The following is a 12,777-nucleotide window of genomic DNA, read 5'->3' on the forward strand; positions in this document are numbered from 1 at the left end:
GGCCATGTACATTATCTACGCAAATTCTATTTATCAAATATATGTTTCGATCATTCCCCAAATACTACGCCAAATTTGAACCCCTTTCGCATCAAAGTGGGGAAGTTTTCGGCCCATATCTGTTTTTGCTTGCAGAAACAAGTTAAGGAAAATGAAAAACAAAATATGAAATATATAATATAAAATACACAATAAAAAATACAAAATATTAAAAAGTAAAAAGTGTAAAATAAAAAAAATATTAAATAAAAAAAAAAATAAAAAAATAAAAATAAAAAACACACAAAAAAAATAAAAAATAAAAATTAAAAAATGAATATGAAAAAAAAAATTGAAAAAAATAAAATAAATAAATAAAATCAATTTAAAAAAAAAAATTAAAACTAAATAAAAATAAACACTAAGCCCTGACAATATACCCCCTGACAAAATATACAACAACCGCACCCCCGTCTAGTTCTTTTTTGGTTTCCTATGGTTTCCTATGGTATGTTTCAGACCGACTTTTGTCCGAAGCTTTATAGAAAAAGTAGACATCGTAGAACCTTCAAATTTTCAGACATGGCGTAGAGTGGTATGTAGGTGCTTTGTAAAAGTTTATGAGGCTGCACCCCCAGGGGCCTTTGTTTGGGGGGTAAAAACCTGATATATTGCGTTTTAGCACTTTGTAGCTAACGACAGCCATCTAGCAGCAGAAAAACTTTCATACAGAATTCGTTCATATTCGCTTGCTTTGTCCAGCTTGTGAAGTGAAGAAGCGATTCACCGCCTGCTGCGCTTTATTGTCCCGCGCGTGAGACTTTCATTGTGAGAAGTGGCACGTCCTAAACTGGGCTCGTGCGACTTGCATTTTAAAACGAGGCTTCTCTTTAGTTAAATTACTTAATGCTGTTAAGAAACAACTTATTTTACCGCCGCAAATTTAAATGCGAAATCTGGTGGCAACTCTAATCCAACATATCAACACCAGGCCTACATAACTTAAAATTGTGTGTTGATATGTTGGATTGGAGTAACATACTATACAGGTGCAAATAGCAAATATTCTCCAAATACGATTTTTCCAATATTCTCCAAATCGTATTTCATCGTATTGTCGCGGTAATACACAAAGAGGTAAGGCCGTGAATAAAGTTTCACCCACCGTACAATTAACGGAGGGAAGCATTGCGATTAGAGATGTTCAAAGCAGAATATCGTCGACTCATTTATAATGCTTGCTTTCAATGCGGCGTTAGTTTTTTTTCGGGCGATCAATTACTTCGCAATAATCTTCGCGATAATCTTCGCCTAATAATTAAGTGTCAATGGGGTGTATTTACCGCCGCAAGTTTAAATGCGAAATCTTAAGGCAGTCTACGCCTCTCTGTTAGCACCTGTTGTGCATCTTGCTCCAACCAGCATACCAACATCAGGCCTAAACTTATCTAGCAAAACTTTCGATTTAATAGTTTGCGTATTAGGCACGTAATAGTGTTTTTCATATTGTTTGAAACGACAGATTTAAAGCCTGTTTTAACAGTGATTGCTCGGACCAAGCTATGGTAAAAAATTACCTAGTGAAAGTTTGCAAAAGTATAGCAAACCATAGGCGTTAAACCATTTTTAGTCTTTAAGAGAATGATAATATTTGATTTTCAAACACGTAAGCTGGTCAAAATTTAATAAAATAGCCATATGCATTATCTAAGTAAATTCTATTTATCAAATATATGTTTCGATCATTCCCCAAATTCTACGCCATATTTGAACCCCTTTCGCATCAAAGGCATATTTTAAGTGGGGAAGTTTTCGGCCCATATCTGTTTTTGCTTGCAGAAACAAGTTAAGGAAAATGAAAAACAAAATATATAATATAAAGTACACAATACAAAATATTAAAAAAAAATTAAAAAAAAAAAAATTAAAATAAAGTAAAAATTGAAAATAAACACTAAGCCCTGAAAATATATCCCCTGACAAAATATACAACAACCGCACCCCCGTCTATTCTTTTTTGGTTTTTATGGTTTTTACGGTTTTTATGGTTTGCTTGGTATGTTTCAGACCGATTTTTGTCCGAAGCATTATAGAAAAAGTATACATCGTACAACTTTCAAATTTTCAGACATGGCGTAGAGTGGTATGAAGGTGCAATGTCGTGGTTTATTAGGCTGCACCCCTAGGTGCCTTCGATTGGGGGACGAAAAAAACAATAATGTGACGTCATCGCTTTAGTTTATAACGGCTATCTACTCCTATCTAGCGGCAGAAAAACTGCAATACAGAATGCTTTCATATCACTTGCATTATTCAGCTCGCGTCGCGCCAAGGGGGCTGCTGGTATCCTGCTGCGCTTTATTATTGTCCGGCGCGTGGAACGTTCATACAGTTTCATACAGAAGTGTTTTGTCGTAAACTAGGCGCATGCGACTTGCCTTTTAGAAAGAAGCTTCTCTTAGTAATAAAAACTATTGATCTTATAACACAACATATTTTACGGTCACAAATTTAAATGCGAATCCTGGAGACAGTGCACACCTCTCTGTTAGCACCTGTTGTAATTGTTGCTCCATCCAAACATATCAACACCAGGCGTGAGACTTATTGTGCGAAATGGCTTGTCTAGTAAAAGTGGACGCATGCGACTAGCCTTTTGAAAGAAGGCTTCACTTAGTAAAATAACTTATTGCTCCTACGAAACAACATATTTAGCGTCGCAAATTTAAATGCGAAATCTGGTGGCAGTGTACGTCTCTCTATTTGCCACTGTTGTGCATGTTACTCTAATTAAACATATCAACACCAGGCCTTAACAAATTAAAATTGTACAAGGGCACAGCAAGCCAAACATAAAGCTGAATGCATTATTAGGGAGCACGTTACAAAGTTACGTTATAACATGGCGCCATACTAAAATAAATATTAAGAACACTGCGTTTATTGGATTTCATTTGGCAAAACTTTCAATTTAAAAGATGGTTTATTAGGCACATAAACTTGTTTTATATATTGCTCGAAACTACAGATTTAAAGTCTGTTATAACTATGATTGCTCGGACCAAGCCATGGTAAAAATTTACCCAGTAAAAGTTGGCAAAAGTATTGCAAACCATGGACGTTAAACCATTTTAGGAGAATGATAATATTTGCTTTTTAAACATGTTAGCTGGCTAAAGTGTAATAACATGCTTGTACGCATTATCTACGCAAATTCCAAAATATAAAATATATAATATAAAATATACAATACTAAATATAAAAAAAAAACATAAAAAAAAAAAACACCAAGCCCTGAAAATATACCCCCTGACAAAATATACAACAACCGTACCCCTGTTTAGTTTCCAGTAGAAATTCACGCTCTGCCTGAGCGTCAGCTATTTTCTTTTCTTCTAGCCTGTTGGCTTCAGCTATTTTTAGTTCCTCATTTCGCTTAGCCTCAGCATCTAAGTCACGTTTCTCTTTTTGTTCCTCGCGCTCAATCGCTTGCTGTTCGTTTACCCACTTTAGCAAATTTTCACCAGTTAATTAGGCCTGTAGAGTGTCGTTTTATTATTGTATTCGCGACACGCGACATGCGTCTCTTATGCCTCGCTGTGTCTCGTTGTGTAGTGGTGTAAGCCTGTAAGGTCACTTGAATCTCTTTTATTATGAAGACTAGACGAAATACCCGGCGTTGCCCAGGTTAAATAGAATATATACCAGATATTTTAACTGGGTAAAAGTTAATTACACCAAAACAATCACCATAATGTACGAAGTCTACCTGAATTTTGTCTGGAAAAACTGCTGGCCCATGTTATATACCATGAATATGGAAGATAAATGTGGTAATCAGAATATCCCCAAAAAGTAATGTTACGGATAGCGTAAGAACTTCCTATAAGAGGCATAACTAATGCAAACATATTTTTGTAATGTCATAACAAATTTGCTTATTCCTAAACATTTGCACTGCGTGTCACTAAATAGAAATTTTAAATAATGTGAAGTGTTTCAAATCATGTCATATCGTGTGTCTAAAAAAAGTTAACCTAATGTTTCCCCACATTCAGAGTAACACCCCACAGTCTGTGCGAAAGCGGCATTAATAAAATGTCATGTTTAATATGTGACTTATTTGCGTGGCTCTAAAGATCTAATTCTTGGTTTCCGTAAATTGCCATTAATTTATGCATTTGTTAAAACAGTGTAAAATTAACGTATAAAAAGTGGTTTTGTGTCTAAAAAGGTCACTAAAGGTAAGGCGCGAACGCGCTCTGACCATTTAATTACTAATCAAGTGTTACCAGCATTGTATTGTGGAGGTATGGGTCCGGATTAATGAGTCTTCATTTATATAATTGCCAAGATGAATCGACCACACTCCTACAAGATTTGAGATGGCCTGTCTTCGTGAGGCCATTCAGGTCCAATTCTTTCCTTTAGTTCAGATACATGAACAGTCAATTTTTGCTGTCTTCAGTCAAAGCTGTAAAAGCCTCTCTTCTGGTTCAGTCACAAAAGCACTCAAGTTTGCTGTCTGAGTAGAAGCTATAAAAGCCTCTATCTCTCTCTCTCTCCCTCCCCGGTTTATATTGATTGAACACGCTATTTATAGACGAGAATCAGTTAAGAAAATTTCTGCGATAAAGAAAGATTTACGTCATTAATTCTTATAATACTTAACAAAATATCACGTGATAACAAGGCGTGGTTTAAACCTTTTTCACACTTATTTCTGACGCGAAACATACAAATTTTACGTCAAAATGCGATTGCGAAACAGCCTCTGTCTGCAGTTAAAATGTCAACAGTTTAAAAATCACACAACCGGGGAAACCGACTAATGTTCAGACAGCGGTGTTTTGAAACATATACAAAAAAACGGATGTAAATAACTTGACGCATAAAAATTGGTGTCAACAATTTGAAGTTTGCAAATTCGCTGCAAATATTATGTGGTTGCAAGAAATCTACGTAACGGAATTTTACCGAAAACTTTCCGCTTATCGTTTGCACATTGGCTGCAAGGAGTAACGTAAACATTAGAATATGGTTACAAAGAATTTAGGCCATAGATTTTTACTGAAAATTTTCCGTTACGACACATCGATTAAAAAACAAAAATTCTCTGTGTAAACACAATATGACAAAATGGCTTCTACAAATATTCCCACGCTAGATTTTGGAACAGCTTGCATATTAAAAGCTGGTTATTTGTTTGTGAAATGTGTGTGGACACGTGGACGCGAAAATTGTTCGATCACATAACGCATTTGCGCAATTGTTTTAGTCAGATTCCTGATTCCTCGAGAAAGTTTTCTCTTTGGTGCCTGAATTAGCAACCGAGGACTTTGATGTCAGCGTTCGCTGAGTTGCTCGAAATTGTTGTGTGCTTGACACACCATTGCATTGCTGTGGATTGAGCTTTTCAGGCGATCTGTGCGGCAGCAGGGGAAACTCCCTGTTTGGTGCGTTGTAATTTTGACGTCACCGGAAAGCCATTCATTGTGCGCTGCGCTGCGCTGTGCTGTGACCTTTCGCTGTCCAACGTGCTTTTGTATTCTGAAAAATGCGAAATATTTTTCGGCAGATGTGTGTTCGTATGTCTTGAACATTTTTACTGCAACACTTCAAACTTAGGTTATTAACATTTTGGTTATAGACACACATATTTTCTATACTTATATATATATATAGGCGCGACAGGTTACACTTAAAGTTTGAGACAATTAATTACTGGAATATATATTTACTCACGTTACATCTTTTGCGATTCAATACAAAATTAAATTCTATTGATTTTTAACATTGAGCAACATTTCCTTAAAAATTTGCATTTTTTTTTTTTTTTAGTTTGCACAATTCATTCAATGTAAGTTTAAAAATAACGACGCATCACAAGAAAATACGCTTTGAAGTTGCTGCTTATTCACTATTGCTTTCAACAAAAGGCAGGAAATGGGGTGTTCCTAAAGTTGTGATTTGAAAGCTAATGTTTCGCGTGTGGATAAATCATTATGCTTTTTGATACGAGGTATTTAAACTCGTGTGTAAACGCGGCTGCGTGATGAGAGAAAAACAGACAAAAACCCAAAACGTACCAAATGTTTAAAAGAATTCGGAAATTTAACACAAAATTATTTCGTGCACAACAAAATTAAATCATGATTCACAAGTTTAACGCGTTGATTTCAAACTATTGAGCTCCAAGCACAAAAAATTAAGCTCCTTTAACATTTATCAAAATATCGTGCGATCGACGTTTAAGCTTAGACTTCATAGATATAGACTATACATAATTTGCGAAATGCGATACATAATGGTTTAATAAAAAGTCGCACTAAAACAATTTACAGACCTTTCGGTCGGTATTTTAATAATTATACATATATATTAAAAGTATAATAGATTTTCACCTGATAAACTAGGCAGAATCAGTTATTGTGAAATCCATAATTCCGTTTCGTTTTCCATGATTCCAAACAGTGGTGATGTCTTTATCGGCAACGCTTGTTTGTATTTCGTGTTTCGAATTCCAAGCAAATGCTTTGCTGACGCTATGGAGCGTCTCTTCACGTATCTTTCGATGAGATTAATTTCTTCTAAAGCTGGCTTCTTGCAAGTTCCAAACATGACAGTTTTTAGGCGGCCGTTTGAAGGTGGTCCATACAGATTAAGGCACATATTTTTTTCTTTGAGCTTCGTTTCTTCAGTCTTCTTGGGAAAGTAGTTTGCAGGTGGTTCGTTCCTCACTCGGGTCGCGCCAATTTGTGGGGGTATGGGTCCGGATTAATGAGTCTTTATTTATATAATTGCCAAGATGAATCGACCACACTCCTACAAGATTTGAGATGGCCTGTCTTCGTGAGGCCATTCAGGTCCAATTCTTTCCTTTAGTTCAGATACATGAACAGTCAATTTTTGCTGTCTTCAGTCAAAGCTGTAAAAGCCTCTCTTCTGGTTCAGTCACAAAAGCACTCAAGTTTGCTGTCTGAGTAGAAGCTATAAAAGCCTCTATCTCTCTCTCTCTCCCTCCCCGGTTTATATTGATTGAACACGCTATTTATAGACGAGAATCAGTTAAGAAAATTTCTGCGATAAAGAAAGATTTACGTCATTAATTCTTATAATACTTAACAAAATATCACGTGATAACAAGGCGTGGTTTAAACCTTTTTCACACTTATTTCTGACGCGAAACATACAAATTTTACGTCAAAATGCGATTGCGAAACAGCCTCTGTCTGCAGTTAAAATGTCAACAGTTTAAAAATCACACAACCGGGGAAACCGACTAATGTTCAGACAGCGGTGTTTTGAAACATATACAAAAAAACGGATGTAAATAACTTGACGCATAAAAATTGGTGTCAACAATTTGAAGTTTGCAAATTCGCTGCAAATATTATGTGGTTGCAAGAAATCTACGTAACGGAATTTTACCGAAAACTTTCCGCTTATCGTTTGCACATTGGCTGCAAGGAGTAACGTAAACATTAGAATATGGTTACAAAGAATTTAGGCCATAGATTTTTACTGAAAATTTTCCGTTACGACACATCGATTAAAAAACAAAAATTCTCTGTGTAAACACAATATGACAAAATGGCTTCTACAGTATAATCTTCTTCCTGAAGCCACATGTTATAGCCGATAATTAAAAAATACATGTAACATCAAACCACATTGCAACGTACCATTAGGCTTAGGCCTCAATCACTGTCAAAATATTGTTCGGAAGGTTTCTTGTACGATACCGTGTAGGTTTCCTGATGTTTATTCAAAGTATGTTTATGAAAGTGAAAATTGCTAAACCTTTGTACTAAACGCCAAATTAAGCTGCGTCCAGCGTCAGACAAACCCGTAACCCGTTGAAATATAAATTGATTACTGTTAAAACTGCGACAACAAACGCGATATTTTTCGAACTCTGCCATTGTTAAACTTAAGTCTTTACTTGAAACGTTGCACACGTTCGTTAACATGAATTATAACATGTGATGTGATTTTTACGTAATCCCGGTACCATACTTCTTCGAACGTAAGTAAAATCTCGCTTGAAACTGAAAATTGGCTACTATTTAAACCTCTGCAAGGACTAAATAGCCAACGGCTAAGCACGTCAAACAACTTTTAAGTTAAAAACATTAAAATTTATTTTTTATAAGGGCAATATACCTAATTTGATTTTTTATGTCAATGCAGGTAATTGCGCCTGAAAAAAAGGTTTTGTGCGGTTTCGTTCTAAATTTTACGCGGTAACAGACATCATTAAGTTCCTAAACATAATAGTCTTTGGTTGGAAACATTAAAATTTTACTTTATTAAGGAAATATACTTACGTTGATTTTGTTATGTCCAGACAGGTAATTGCGCTGGAAAATAAGTTTTGAGCGGATACTTTAAATAATTTTAATAAAACAATATACTTAATTTGATTTTTTATGTCCAGATAGGTAATTGTGCTTAAAAAAAAGTTTTGCGCGGATATGTTAAATTTGTACTATCTTTTACGTGGTTAAATAAAATGCAAAACGCTATTAAACATAAAAGTATAAAATTTGTACGTTTCTTGATGTTTATTTAAAGTGTGTGTAGTATGTATACAGTGTTTGTTACGTCTGCACTTAACGCCAAATTAAGGTGCGTTCAACGTCAGACAAACCCGTAACCCGTTAAAAATTTGATTTTTTTAAGTCAGCGCAGGTCATTGCGCTTGCAAAAAGGTTTTGCGCGGTTACGTTAAGAGGTTTACGATGTGTCACGCGCGCGCCCGGGGAGAGGTAAGCACACGACGGGGAGCCGCCAGTCCTTTTGTTAGCCGACGTCGACGTTGCTCTGCCAGCGACGGAACGGGCGAACATTTTACAGACAGACAGACAAATCTTCTGTTATATTAATATAGATAATAGGACCTACATTATTTTTTCCTTTTGCAGTGCGCGTCCCGGCGCACCGGTTTGGGAAACGCTAGAGGGGAACGTCAAGCATTGAGCACAGATAAAATATATACATTGCTTGATATATTGGCGTTTATCAAGTTGTGGGTCGTGTTGAACTTACAATGTTTTTTTGGCTTTTGAGGCTTCAAGTTACCGATGTGTTATACTTGGGTACAATGGACATATTACAGAGAAGGTATAAATCGGGAGAAACACACAACATGACATTAACTAAATTAGGCTGACAAACGTGAATTTGTATGTTTCAGAGTTTAGAAAACGGCATGTATTTCGTTCACATTTTAAAGTTGGAATATATTCGAAAGCAGCGCAATATATCTTTATATATATATATATATAAACTAAGTTTGTTAAACTTTTGTTGGAGAAAGAGCCACAGCGAAGAGGACGCTTTTGATCTGCAAATATGGTCAAATAATTCGTGGAAGATACGAAAAAGACAAAAAAAGATTCATGCGAAGAAAAAATCATTTTAGTCTTTAAAACTGGCTTAAAATATAGAGTTTGGATCCGTCTAGAAATAGTGTTAACGAAACAACCAAACATGTAGAAATTACCCCTTGTTTTCGCTCGGCTTATGTATTTAGAAAACTAATCCGCGGGCCGGATTGATTTGCCTGGCGGGCCGGATCCGGCCTGCAGGCCGTATGTTGCCCAGGTCTGGGTTAGATACTAATTTGTGACAAATATATTGCTTGTCAACTTTAACAATGTTAATGCATTCGATTTTTCCGTACGTTTTTTTTTCCGCTTCTAGAATGTTCAACCCTTGAGAAACTTTTTTAACTAAAAACGCCTCTTACATGCCGTGTAGGGGCGTATCCACGGGGTCTCATAAAAATATATCAGAAAGTACAACTTGCAATTAAGGAGTTAAAATGTAACGCTACAAAGTTACGTTTAAATCAGGGGCGTATCTAGAAAATCAAAAAGGGGAGTCCCGAATTTTCAATTTAGGAAATTCCCCTATTTTCCGTCTATTGCACCGGTTTTCAACCAGTGGGCCATGGAAACTTTATAGGTGGGCCACAGACCAATTTAAAAAAGCTAGATTAAATGAAGAATTTAGTTTCATTTGTAACACTATACCTAATTTTACAGGAATAATTGCTTGAGATGAAATTGAGAAGAAATGTAAAGGAAAGTAAATTTATGGTTCAGATTCAGAAGCAAGTACCTCACTAATGCACGGTTGAATAAATAATCTGTTTTGATATATACTCTGCTATTTTTTGTTCTAAACCTTTTTTTATAGTTTGTTCTTTAATAAAAATTTATTGGGCCACAAAATTTGTGTGCAACGAAAATGGGCCACTAAAGAAAAAAAGGTTGAGAACCACTTATCTATTTTTAATGAATTATGTCGTCATAAGATAGTGACGGGTATGACATCAAAAATTGTGAATTGTAGTGACATTATGAAAAATAATCACACAAAAACGAATTCCGGAAAGCGAACGCGTGCGTCGAAGTTGCTTAGTGTGCAATCGTTTACTTCAGGCAAAAACCTAAACCAAGATGGTGAAATACGTGATTGATTTTGGTGGAATCATGTTTATCTGCAGCGCATTTTCCTAAGTTACATGTACATGACTACGCTAAATTACAAATACGTCTTTCGCCACTGCAATGCTCAACGAAGATCGGTTCTCCCGGGTGGTATTATAACACGATTAGCGGAACATATGCGCCGAGCATATGTTGCTAAAATACAAGATGCAGGTGAGAAAAAATTAAATTCTGGATTCCCCAGGTTAGTTTTCCATGGGCGCAGACGTAAAGCTTATTTTTTCCGACACTTACGTGCAACGTATAATATTTTGTAAGCGAAGTTCACGAGTAAATACACTTCGATATCACACTTTGGATAGGTTTTTCTGTACTTTGTAGGACTGCTAATGGGGATTCGCTTTTTATCATACGCAAGCATTTTTTATTTCTATAACCGAATTTTAGAAGTTCCTATTCAAACCACACTTGTTCTCAGCAGACAAAGCAGTTTGGACAGGGCCAGCGAGCCAAATGTAGTAATTTCACAAGGTTGAAGCATCTCGTCCGAAAATTATTAATCTAAAAGTCATTAATCACGGATTCCGGCATGGAATTTAATTAACATGAGCCATGTCTGCGTATTGCTTTAGCAATTATCAGATTTTACCACTGGAATCATTTCATATCAATCCATCAAAAATTAAGCAGCAATGCACTTTGCCAGCGGTTACGCATGTAACTTTCACATCTTTGCGTCGTTAAACCTTTTGGCGACCGTGTGTGTGTGAAACTGTTAGGCTGGATATATTTTGCACATACGCTGCTACTTTTTCGTGCATGTTAAACGCGTTGATTCTTACTTTTGCCTGATGAAGGACAGTTTACTAAGGCTTGCCAATGTTACTTCAATTTACATTCAAAGGATCTACCTAAAACAAATACGTCAGTTTTCGAATTTAAAATCAGGTAGTCTAATCGTTCGACTTTACGGTTCAGGTTAGGGTTCAATGATTTTGTCGGAATATGGTTCAGTTCCGATTTCGGTTCGGAGCAAATCATAAGTTCCGGTTTAGCTCGGCTCGATCATTGTTTAAAACCGGTTTATAAAGTTCCGGTTTGGATACAATAGAAAGGGCTTGGCCGGACCTTGTCAATATTGAATTCAGACGTCATCTGTTTCAGTATTTACTTATCAATGCGTTTTTTTCTTGGCAAACAATTGCTGCTGTTCATTGAAAACCCCTTTCTAGTAACGGACATTACATAATTTTCAGTTGAAGCGAAGGACATACCGCTAGGCAAATAATACCGTATTACATTATGTATGACCGTAAATCATTTCATGAAAGTTAACGGATCTAAGCAAATTTTCAACTTTTGTAATTGGACCTTTGCTAAAAATAGTTGAGTGGTCTGCAATAGAAGTTGCGTTAAATCTAAACATGTGGATCAATTAATGTAGAGAACAATTGATTATTGAGTTGTAACTCTAAGTTTCGGAGCACATTAAAAACCAAGCAGCTTGTTGCGGTCTTGCAACATCTTTAGCCGTTAGTAATTACTTAAGGAATACTAAATTAACACATTCAGTACCCCAATGGGTTTTAAACATTCGTGCATTTCATAGGCGCCGGTTACCACGATATTACCTCGCGAATCTGTGTATCACTATAGCATGTGAGATCACGCGAGGATTGTGAAATTGAGGCAAAAATTGTTTGATTATTTTTCGTATTATTTCAGTAGACATAAGTTATTGTTCGAGAATGTTATAGATTGCTAGCGTATTGTCGCTATGTATTGCTGCCGTTTTAAAGATATGTTCTATGATATGGGAAAATGTTATGTAAAAGTATTTAAATATAGTTGTTGATTGTTTAGTCGATAATGTATGTAAGTTACTGTAATGCTTAAGCTCGTTTTTGTTGTCAATAATTAATAATGGTATTTACGTTTCTTGGTATTTTTGAGAATCAGGCAGATAGTCTTACTGCGGCAGAACATTAGCGCTAAGATATAAATAATCAGAACTCACGCTAAATTTTTATTTACGATATATAAGGTCGTAAAATTGGTGCACCCGAGATCGTAGAATTGGTCCCCGAGTATCGTAAAACAGCTAATTACTTAAATATGTTAAAAATCAAAAAAGCAGCGTTTTTCCCTAAAGCGTCTGTTTTTCCCCGTCTGACTATTAGTCTATGTCTTGTTTACTGAATTCTACAGATGCCTATGCCATAGACCAGGATGTCCAACCTGTGGCCCGCTTGATATTTTCGTGCGGCCAACCACTTATTCTCACTTTCAGTAGCCTTTAATAAAATCAATTGTTTCGACTATCAACAAAACGTGTAGA

The 12,777-nt window shown here is 35.9% G+C and overlaps 1 pseudogene; it reads right to left on the reverse strand.

The window, feature by feature from the left end:
• LOC146137996 (uncharacterized) overlaps positions 1-12,777 on the reverse strand; it is a 35,809-nt pseudogene that overhangs the window by 18,875 nt on the left and 4,157 nt on the right.

This window comes from Ascidiella aspersa, chromosome 7 (assembly GCF_963924565.1).
Source record: "Ascidiella aspersa chromosome 7, kaAscAspe10.2, whole genome shotgun sequence".
Lineage (NCBI taxonomy): Eukaryota > Metazoa > Chordata > Ascidiacea > Phlebobranchia > Ascidiidae > Ascidiella > Ascidiella aspersa.